At 36.9% G+C, this 10,632-nt stretch overlaps 1 long non-coding RNA gene across 1 annotated transcript in view; it reads right to left on the bottom strand.

The window, feature by feature from the left end:
* Nucleotides 1-4,219: 4,219 nt before the first annotated feature.
* LOC115275166 overlaps nucleotides 4,220-10,632 on the bottom strand; it is a 41,636-nt gene continuing 35,223 nt past the window's right edge. The window contains exon 4 of the long non-coding RNA XR_003901416.1: nucleotides 4,220-4,450. This is a non-coding gene — a long non-coding RNA (uncharacterized LOC115275166). The remainder of the gene's footprint in view (nucleotides 4,451-10,632) is intronic.

The raw sequence follows: 10,632 nt of genomic DNA, 5'->3' as shown, positions 1-10,632 counted from the left end.
AGACCAAAAGTTTAATTTTGAAGAAGTAGTTACAGATTGTACTTTTGTTGATGTATCTGAGAACTCTTTGCTTAACTATAAGTCACAAAGATTTTTCTTTATTTATTTGCTTTTTAATATGGTGAACTAAATTCACTGACTTTTGAATGTTAAATCAATTCCTGAAATACGTTCCACACGATCATGAGGTATTACTTTCATCTTATATTTATTCTCTTTTTAAAAGATAAAAATGACATGTAACATTATATTAGTTTCCAATGTACAACATAATGATTTGATATTTGTATATTTGATGACATGATCACCACAATAAGTCTAATTAATATCCATATAGAGTCACAAATTTTTTCTTGTGATAAAAACTTTTTACATCTATTCTCTTGGCACACATACACACACACACAATACACACACATGCACGTGCACGCACATACATACACACATACACACATATAAATGTTTACTTATTTTTGAGAGAGAGACACAGCGTGAGCAGGGTAGGGGGCAGAGAGATGGAAACACAGAACTGGAAGTGCACTCTAGACTCTGTGCTGTCAGCACAGAACCTGAGATGGAGCTCAAACCCACAAGCTATGAGATCATGACCTGAGCCAAAGTCAGAGGATTAACTGACTGAGCCACCCAGGTGCCCCAGCTCTTGGCAATTTTTAATATATACTTCAGTCTTGTTAGGTAATCCTTGTGCTGTACATTACATCCCCCAAACTTACATATTTTATAGTTAGGAGTTCGTAGTTTTTTAACTTCTTTCATTCATTTTGCCCACTCCCTACCCCTACTCCTGTCCCATCTCTGGTAACCACCAATCTTCTATGTACCCAGGAGCTAGGCTGTTTGCTTATTTTTGGTTTTGTTTTTTTAGATTCTATCTGTAAATGGGATCATACAATATTTGTCTTTCTCTGAATTATTTCACTTAGCATGATGTGCTCAAGGTTGATCCATGTTGTCACAAATGGCAAGATTTCCTTGTTTTTATGGCTAGATAGTATTTCATTGTATAAATATACGTATATAAAATAGTATTACACTGCATATATATTCACATATATTTGTCATTGTATATATGTTCATTGTGTTTATATATATATGTAGATATACATATATTTCTGTATACAATTATATACGCTCTCTACCAAAATAAGTAAACTTAAAAAATCATAATAAAATAAAATGTTTTCTGTGGGCAGCTTGTAATTGGGTGTTGGCTTTCTCAGCAATCTGAAAATCGGTGCCTTTTAATAGAGTGGCAGTATTCATCCACATTTAATGTAGCTACTAATAATGACTAAGTTTAAATCTATTACCTTCCTATTTGTTCCATTAAATCTGTTTCCCTTTTCTGCTTTTTCTACCTTTAACCCATGCATTTTTTAGAAGTGTGTTGTTTAATTTCAAAATTAAATTGTTTGAGATTTTTCTGATATCTCCCTGTTATTGATTTCTAATTTACTTCCAAATAGTGAGGCAATGAAATTCATATTATTTCAATTCTTTCAAATTTGTCAGAGTTTATTTTATGACCCAGAATATGATCCATCTTGGTGAATATTTCATGAGCACTGGGAAACAATGTGTATTCTTCCATTAGGTGGAATGTTCTGTATGTCAATAAGTTAAGGTTGATTGATAATATTTTTCAGTTTTCTTTATCCTTGCTGTTTGCTTTTTGTTTAATAGCTCTATCAAATCCTAAAAATGGGGTGTTGCCAAGAACAGTTGTGAATGTCTATTTCTCTTTTTCGTTTTATCATTTTCTGCTCAATGTATTTTGGAGCTTCTTGCTAGGTACAAACATATTTAGGATGTCTTCTTGGTGAACCAAACTACTTATTTAATGTGATAATTTCCCTCCCCCCACCCCGCAAATACTTTGCCTGATATTAAAATAAGCCTTGCAGTTTTCTTTTGAATAGGGTTTGCAGGTACCTTTTTTCCTTTTTTTTAACCTAACTTTATCATAAGATTTAAAGTGAGTTTCTTGTGTACAGCATTTAGTTGGGTCTTAATTTTTTATCTGATCTGGCTATATTTGATTGGATTAGTTCTATCATTTTATCATCTGTTTTTCATTCTCTCGCTCCCCTTTCTTATTTTGGAATATTTGAACAATTTTAATATTATCTATTGACTTGTTAAGGTATACATCTGTATCATTTTAAAATGGTTCCTCTAGAAATATATATATTTATTTATAATTATATATATTTATAATTTATTTTGGGATATTTGAATAATTTTAATACTATTTATTGACTTTTTAAGGTATATCTCTGTATCATTTTTAAATTGTTCCTCTAGAAATATATATATACATATTTACAATTATAAATACATATACATATATATAATTTCCAAAGTCCCCTTAGAGTTAATGTTTTACCACTTCAATTATGGATAGAAACCTTACAACCATATGGGACTCTTTACTATATTCCCCTTTTAAAATAATTTTCATATATTACATCTGATTACATTCAAGACTAGGCAATGTTATAAATTTGCTTTCAACAGTCATACATGTTTTAAAGAGTTTTAAGAGGGGAAAAATAGTCTCTTACCTTTGTGCAAGTATCTCTATTCCTTTTCCTTCTCCTTTATTCCTTTTGTCTCAGGTTCCCTTCTGGTACCATTTCCTATCAGCCTGGAGAATCTCCTTTAGCATCCCTTCATAGATAGTAAGTCTACTGGTGTCAACATGTCTTAGTCTTCCTTCATAGGAAAATGTAATTATTTTGTCTTCATTCCTGAAGGATATTTTCTCTGGATACAGATTTTCTAAGTAGGCAGGTTTTTGTTTGCTCGTTCTTGTTTTTGTTTGATTGAATTCTTTCAGTACCAGCAGAATGTTATTCCCATTCACTGGCTTCCATGGTTTCTGATGAGAAATCTGTTGTCATTTGAATCATTGTTACTTATGTCATGTAGCTTTACTCAAGCTACATCAAGCTTTTGTCTAACTTTGGTTTTCAACAGTTTGATTGTTATGTATCTGAGAACTTCTTTCTTTGAGTTTACCTTTTTTTGGACTCATTGAGCATCTTGAATTTGAATATTTATGACTTTTGACAAATTTGGAAAGTATTTATTTTTTTTATTTCTTTGAATACTTTTTTCTGTATCAAACTCTTTCTCCTTCTCTTCTGGGACTCCAATGGCATGAATGCTAGACCTGTTGATATCTTACATGGTCTCAAGAGACTGTGAAGTTCTGCTCATTTTTTAAGATCTTTTTCCTGCGTTCTTCATATTGTTTAATTTCCTTTGGACTCTTTGTTTTCTACGTCCATTCTCTTGTTGAGCCACTCCAGTGTATTTTTGAATTTCAGATATCACAAATTTCCAATTGGTACTTTTGTGTTATTATTTCTTTTACTCTGCTGAGAAATCTTTCAAGAATGTTAACTTTATCTCACTGAAAATGGTTATAATGGCTTCTTTTTAGTCTTTGACTGACAATTCCAAGACTAGGTCATGTTATGTTTGGCATCTATTTTTTTTTGTCTTTTCTCTTGAGTGAGTATTTATCAGATTTTTGAGATTCTTAGTAGGGCACATAATTTTGTATTGTATCCAGGACATTTTTTATCTTGCAAGTTTTTAGGTCCTGATAAAATCCTTTGGAGAACGTTGATTCTTATTTAAAAAAAATGGTAATCAACATGATTGGCATCAGACTGCCAAGAAGTTTCACCTTAAGTGGTGATAGTCCCAATGTCATCTCTGTTTCCGAATTCTTTGTGCTGTTATTTGAGTTTGCCTGGTGCATGCTCTGCTCAGAGTACAGCCTCAGATTTGGGTTGTGATTTATATTGTAGTTGGGTGCTCAAAATCTTTACTATGCTATGCTGGAAAATTCCATGCATACCCAACTCAGGAGTGATTCCAAGAGTTATGTCATTACAAGCCCGGTAGTCAGAGATCCATTTCTCCAGCTTTCTTTCTCTGGGTCTTCTCCCACACTCTCTAATTCCCAGAGGCTCCTTTTCCTAGTTAATTGGGCCAGAAAGATAGAGGCTTCGCAGATATTTAGCTCCCCCTCAATGTTGTGTACTTTTGTGTAAATAGAGTTACTTTGGGGTTAAGTGGTAAAAGAAAAGAGAAAAAGAAAAATAACATGGATTGTGCATACTTTTTGGACAACAAAAGATTCTTTTCAGGTACTTCCAGCTAGAAATACAATGTGTCTCTCAAGGTTTCAGGACCCTGCACCTCACCACACAGTTACAGCTCAGTCACCAGGCTAGCCCTGGACAGGGTTGAGAGAAAAAGGGGAGAAAAAAAAAGGATGGGAGGATTCGTCCAACAATCCCAGCATATGGGGGTCCCTATAGTCGGTTAGTCATTAACAGGGAATTTGCTTTGAAGTTTTTGCTTTCAGAATGTGCCATGCAATTCTAGGATTCAATCTTTCCTCAGGTCACAGCTAGGAGGCAAAGATATAAAAAGAAAAAATGAAATTCACATGCCACATCCCATATATGAGCTCTACCCCCATAGGTGGGTCATTACTCATGTTTTGACTTCAATCCCCAATCCATTTGTGTATTCTTACTTCACACAGGCCTCAATTAATTATTTCTCATATTTGGCCCAGAGTTTCAGTTGTAATCAGTAGGAGAGAGGCTATAGTAACTTTATTCATCTTGGCCAGCCAACATATGTAACCAAATCAAACAACTAAAAAATGAATAGATAAATTTGGTTGTACAAAATACATTTCATTTGACCCAATATATTCAGCATATTATCATTTCAATATGCAAAATTCAATATGTAAAAATTTTTGAGATATTTTACATTGTTTTTCCTATACCAAGTCTTTGAAATTCACTGTTTATTTTTCACTTACAGCCTATTTCTATTTTATGGGCCACATTCCAAGTGCTAATAGCCACAGGTGACTAGTGGCTACTCTGTTGGACAGTAGAGGTCTAGACTCTAGGACAATGCTTCTCAAACTTTAGGGCGCAGAGGGTATCTTTTTAAAAATCAGATTAAGATTCAGTAGATCTGGGGAGGGACTCAGGAGATTCTAGAACTGCTGCTTGTACGCTTTGAGTCACAAGGCTCTAGAGCCAAATCTGTTACTTCTAAAACTAATTTTTTAAGAATTTACTTTAAGTAATCTCTACACCTAAGGGCTTGAACTTAAAACCCTGAGATCATGAGTCACATGCTCTGCCTGCTAAGTCAGCACCTCTTCTTCTTCTTTTTTTTTTTTAATAAAAAGCTTATTTATTTATTTTGAGAAGGTGGGCAGGGAAGAAGCAGAAAGAGGGAGAAACAGAAACCCAAGCACAGAGTCCAAAGCAGGGCTTGAACCCACAAACTGCAAGATCATGGCCTGAACTGAGGTTATTATTTGAGCTGAGATCAAGAATCAGAGGTTCTGGGTGCCTGAGTGGCTCAGTTGGTGAAGCATCCGACTTTGGCTCAGGTCATGATCTCGCAGTCTGTTAGTTCAAGCCCCACATCGGGCTCTGGGCTGACAGCTCAGAGCCTGAAGCCTGCTTTGGATTCTCTCTCCCTCTCTCTGTGCCCCTTGGCCATTCATGCTCTTTCTCCCTCTCTCTCAAAAATAAATAAATATTTTTTTAAAAACTTTTTTAAAAGAATCAGAGGCTCAACCAACTGAGCCACCCAGGCACCTCACCAGGTACCCCTCTTTAAACTAATTCTATATTCCAGACATCTATACAGGCAAATAGGATATATCCTGTATAAGGGTTCTTTTTCTACATTTCTGCCCTGACAATATCACATTACTATCCACCCCACAGCATTCCCCATCATGGAATATGCTACTCTGGTATTGGCCACAAGTATTTACTTTTGTACTTTTTTTTATGCTATTAAAATCATTCCTGAAGTAACAAATTAGAGAAATGGTCTCTGGGGATGCCTATATTTAATCATTGGCAATTCCATCTCCACAACCTGGGTGGCCACTGATAACTTAGTAGAAGGAAGAGATGACTAATATTTGGATTTTGTAGGACCTATAAGTCCTAGTTCTGTTCTACAAAGGGCGGGTTAATCATCTTACTTTTTGTTCTCTATGATAGCTGGTCATCCAGACTCATTTGGAATGCTTCTTGGGCACCCACATCTTAGGTGGTGGCCATAAAAGGAGAACTAAAAGTGAGCTACATTTGGATAAGAAATTAGCCTCCTTGTTAATCCCTGCCTTCATCCCACTAGCTTCTCTTACTTAGAGTATGTCAATCACTTCTACAAATTCCAAAATACAAGAAAACTTACATCAGAAGGGAATAGACCCTTCTCCAGGCAAATATCATCAATTATGAGCTTTGGTGGGGTCCCTCATACATGCAGGACCAGTTATCAAAAGCTGTACACTAATTATTTCCATGAAGGAAAAAAGAAAACTATTATTATATCACTGTTCATAGATCAATTATTTAAAAATTGTTCACACATTCTTTTAACCAGAGTATGTATGTGTCAATATCTTGGATATTTTTGACTACAGATAGCTTACTGAATTTCTGTATGTGATACCTTTCACTACCAAGATTTAGGAAACCATATAAAGATTCCTTCCTTAAACTACAAAGGCACAATGTTAACCAATGTTGCCCTCCTTTTGAGTAAGCCCTACAGAAAGATTATTAACCACACAAGGTAATGGACTGACCCATTTGGCCCATAGGAGACTCAAGCACGAGGCCTTCACCAATGACTTGAACACTGGCACTGGTTTCCCTTTCTCCTTGTGCTGTTTGAGGGGAAATAAGGACCTAACCACCTTAAACTAAGCCAGGTGCCATCAGGCTACTTGATACCCAAACTGTTGGGAGGTTGTGTGTCCCAGGGACTGGGAAGGAAATTTTGGTCAGTACAACCTGAACTTTAATCCTATCTGTATGACCCGGGATACTTTACCTAACCTCCAAATTGTAAAGCAAGTGGTCTAGTTAACCCCATAAAAGGGAGAGTTTGAGTAGACCATATGGGGTTTGAGGACAGACTATGTTGACCTAACCAACTTGACCTGGTTTAAAAAAAAAAAAAGCAATATGAGAATGTTAAGCAATATTCAAACTCATGCAGGAAATAATCTGAACTGGCTGTGAATACTGCTTTGAGGAAAAAAGATACAGACAATTAAAGAGGTCAGAGAGCTCTTTTAAATCTAAAACACTAAACTTTTCAGTAATGATAACACTAGTATATGAGTACCAGTAGTTTACTGGGGGATGGGGAAAGGATTCCAGGAAACACCAGGACGAGTGGATAAGAAGACAAGGCAAGGAAGGAAGCTAATACGGGGTGCATCACAGGCAGGTAATCATTATGAGCAACCGGAGCTCCCTCCTCCCAGCTGAGGCCACTGGGGGAGAATGCAGACAATCTGACTCAGAGTTGTCTCATCTGAATGGTTGAGGACAGCTCCCATCAACAGGGACTTCCCTGTCCCTCTTACCTGCCTTTGAATGAGCAGAGCCTGGTTTACACTGCCAAAGTCTCAGGAACAGGGTCACAGGTGCCTACACTGAGATGCAGGTAGCATTCAGGAGATGATGAGGGCCAGAGAATATGGGCAGGGCATCAGGAACTTTGCTACTGTCCTCTTGCTCTTTGAGCATCCATGACAATTAGAGAAAGTTGCTTGGCCCTCCGAACAGGCCACAAAGAGACGGATAGGAGGAAAGGGGAGGAAGGACAATCATTTAAATGACTTTTCAATGTAATCTCATTGAATATGAAATCAACCCTGAATATTGGATCACCCATCTTTTCTGTTTTAATATATGCATTGCCAATAACTGACCCAGTTAACTAAAGGACTTTTTATTTCTTTTTCCTTTTTCAGTGTATATTTTCACTGTGGTTCACTTGTTTAAGAGTATCATTTACCATGTTTCTATTCTATCTCAAGCAAGAAAAAGAGCAGTTTGCTGACTCTTTGATCTCTATTATATTGGTTAAAAAGATCATCCCTCTCTACACCCTACAGTTTCTCTTAGTTCTATATTTCTCGGAAGCAACCAACCCCAGTGGTGGTCTATTTAACACCAGTACAAAACCCATAAAGTTTAATTGAAAGCACTGGCATTCAAACTGTGCTTAGCAGCTTTCAGGGGGAGAAAACTGTGTATTTAAGACCAGTATTGAGTGGAACCCCATGTGTCTCAGGGCACAGAGCCCAGGGAGCAAAATTTGAAAGAGCTGAGAGAGGATGCCCAGTAATCAACAACTACAATTGGTGACTTAACCTAATAATATACAGGAGAAATCATTAATAGTTTAGGTAAAAGACTGCCAAATTAAGATTAAAATGTTTCTCTTCCAGTTAATAACAGAAAGGGATTATAGCACCAAACTGTTCTTTTTCCTTAATAACTGGCAATTAGTCAAAGAAACAAAGAAGATCAGTGAGGTAATTTTTCTGGCACTGTACTGCTTGACAACAGTTCTCAATTATTATCCATTTTTTAAGATTAATGTCATTCTTCTCTTCATAATACACAGGGTTAGAAGGTTTTCATTGCTATAATTTCCATCACTATGAAACTGAAACAAAGCCAGTACATTTTTATATAATTATACTTTCAATACTTAGCATGTCCATTTCTAAGTTGCTAAGGAGATATTATCTATTAAAAATACAATTAAGCACACCAAATAAGAGCCTCATAGGAGGCATAGAAAAAGGTATCACTATGTCTACCTTCAGTAAACCAGATGACTGTTACAGTGTTGACATTCCATTTGGAGGCTAATCTTTTATAAAATTACTTTTTGTAGGGAGGCACCTTATATATACATAGATATCAAAATGTTAACCCTTCTTCCTCAAAATAACTCTCCAGAGGGATTACTATTTACTTCTGATTGATGACTTTACTGATTGCAACAGTCAACATGTGGAGCTTCTAAAAGTTCTTAGTGAGTAAATAAGCAAGCCATTACAATAATAAGGGACACACAATGCTCTACAGAGACCTAGTACACTAATTGGGTGGTCACTGATGTATATTAAACAGCCAGTGAATAATAATATGGACAGTAATTCTCTCTATTTAAACATGTAGTCATGACATTAACAAACACTTATTGATCCCTTACTTTGTGTGTAGAACTGTGATAAGGCTTTTTGGGACTACAAAGATGTATCCTACTCAAAGATGTATCCTACTTTCCTTCTTTATTTATCTCCATTGTACTTATGACCATCATATATACTGTATATTATATTTATTTATTTTCCTTATTGTTAGTTTTTCCCCACTAGAGTACAGGCTCTTCAAAGCAGAGATTACATCAGAGCTGTCAGCACCCCACTTTTATCACCTATTATGGTTAAATTGTGTCTCCCCTCAAAAAAGTTATGTTGAAGCCCTTACCCCTTGTACCTCAGAATATGTCTCTATTTTGAAATAGGGTCTTTACCAAGATAATCTATTAAAAATAATGTCATTACTGTGGGCCATAATTCAGTATGACTGGTATCCTTATAAAAAGGGGCAATTTAAGCACAGAGGTAGGAATGCAGAGAGGGAAGACAAAATGAGTACATGGGGAGAAAGCCATATGTACACAGAGGATTGGAGTGATATATCTATAAGCCAGGGAATGTCCAAGATTGCCAGGAAACCACCCGAAATTAGGAGGGGCAACAAACCATTTCCCCATGGGTGTCAGAAGCAACACTCCTTACCTTCACCTTAATTTCAGACTTCAAGCCTCCAGAAATTTGAGACAATAAATTTCTGTTGTCCTAAGCCATCCAGTTTATGGTACTTTACTACAGTAGCCCTAGAAAACGAGTGCACCCACTCAACCATTATTTCAGTCCATACTGGCCCACCTTTTATCACAATTATTTGCCCAAGAGCTTTCTCTTGTTGTTGGGATCTGCTTTTGCAGAGGGGCCCAGGAACTAATGTGGCTCCCTTCTGGAGAGCAGCCCTGATGGGAACTGGTGGGAGTATAAACATCCCAGCTTCTTCACCCATTGAAGGGGGTGACTCTGAGGAATGTATTCTGCACTGTTTCCCAGGGTTTCCCAGTGGAATCAGACTCCTGTTGTCTACAGTGTTTAACTCACTGGAAAACATACCCTTGTTGGCTCTCGCCTTTGCTGTGCCACTACTCCCTCTTCTACTCGTGATTCCTGACATCGACCCCCAAATAAACTACTTATACATGAATCCATGTCTCCTGATCTGCTTCTGGGGGAGTCAGCCCAAGACAGGGAGTTTCTATATCTCACTGTAAATTCCTAGCATTGAGAACAGTGTCTGGCCAGTAGTAAGCTTAATATATATTTGTGGATGAAAAAAATTAGTGAAGTAGAGTATACACCAATTGTCCTCAAAGACTAGACAAGCTTTCCATGAAATGCAATGAAACGTAGAGCTAAAGAGTAAGATCAGATGAACGGTTGAAAGACAACCGTCCAAGAGAGGCCACTGGAGAGTTTGAAGTTTCATGGTAAATGAGAAGCACAGAAAGCAAACTCCATCAGGGCAATCAATGAACTCAGCCTTCAGTGAAGGGCAGGGGTCTCCTGTTGGAGGGCACATGCCACACACTCGCCACTACTGAAAGAGAGTTTTGCCTACAATCCTAAACAAC

This window comes from Suricata suricatta, chromosome 12 (genome assembly GCF_006229205.1).
Source record: "Suricata suricatta isolate VVHF042 chromosome 12, meerkat_22Aug2017_6uvM2_HiC, whole genome shotgun sequence".
Classification (NCBI taxonomy): Eukaryota; Metazoa; Chordata; class Mammalia; order Carnivora; family Herpestidae; genus Suricata; species Suricata suricatta.
This window is presented reverse-complemented; position numbering and strand designations above follow the sequence as displayed.